Source organism: Heterodontus francisci, unplaced genomic scaffold (assembly GCF_036365525.1).
Source record: "Heterodontus francisci isolate sHetFra1 unplaced genomic scaffold, sHetFra1.hap1 HAP1_SCAFFOLD_97, whole genome shotgun sequence".
Taxonomy (NCBI): domain Eukaryota; kingdom Metazoa; phylum Chordata; class Chondrichthyes; order Heterodontiformes; family Heterodontidae; genus Heterodontus; species Heterodontus francisci.
The window spans coordinates 1,441,103-1,442,161 of NW_027140606.1; positions in this window are offsets into that span (position 1 = coordinate 1,441,103).

Here is a 1,059-nt window from a genome sequence, read left to right on the forward strand (position 1 = left end):
TACACCAAGTAACAAAGACAGACACTGATACCCAGTAACACAGACACACACTTACACCAAGTAACACAGACATACACTGACACCAATATCAAAGACATACAATTACACCAAGTAACAAAGACACACACTTGCACCAAGTAACACACATATCCACTGGCATCAAGTAACAAAGACATTCACTGACACACAGTAACACAGACACACACTTACACCAAGAAACACAGACATGCACTGACACCAAGTAACAAGGACATGCACTGACACCCTGTAACGCAGACACACACGGACACCAAGTAACAAAGACACAGACTTACACCAAGTAACACAGACACGCACTGACAGCCAGTAACACAGACACACACTTACACCAAGTAACACAGACATACACTGACACCAAGTAACAAAGACACACACTGATACCCAGTAACACAGGCACACACTTACACCAAGTAACACAGACATACACTTACACCAAGTAACAAAGACAGACACTGATACCCAGTAACACAGACACACACTTACACCAAGTAACAAAGACATACACTGACACCCAGTAACAAAGACATACACTGACACCCAGTAACAAAGACACACACGGACAACAAGTAACAAAGACACACAATTACACCAAGTAACACAGACACACACTTACACCAAGTAACAAAGTCAGACACTGATACCCAGTAACACAGACACACACTTACACCAAGTAACACAGACATACACTGACACCAATATCAAAGACATACAATTACACCAAGTAACAAAGACACGCACTTGCACCAAGTAACACACATATCCACTGGCATCAAGTAACAAAGACATTCACTGACACACAGTAACACAGACACACACTTACACCAAGTAACAAAGACACACACGGACACCAAGTAACAAAGACATACACTGATACCCAGGAACACAGACACACACGTACACCAAGTAACACAGACACACACTTACACCAAGTAACAAAAACATACACTTACACCAAGTAACACAGACATACACTGACACCAAGTAACAAAGACATACAATTACACCAAGTAACAAAGACAT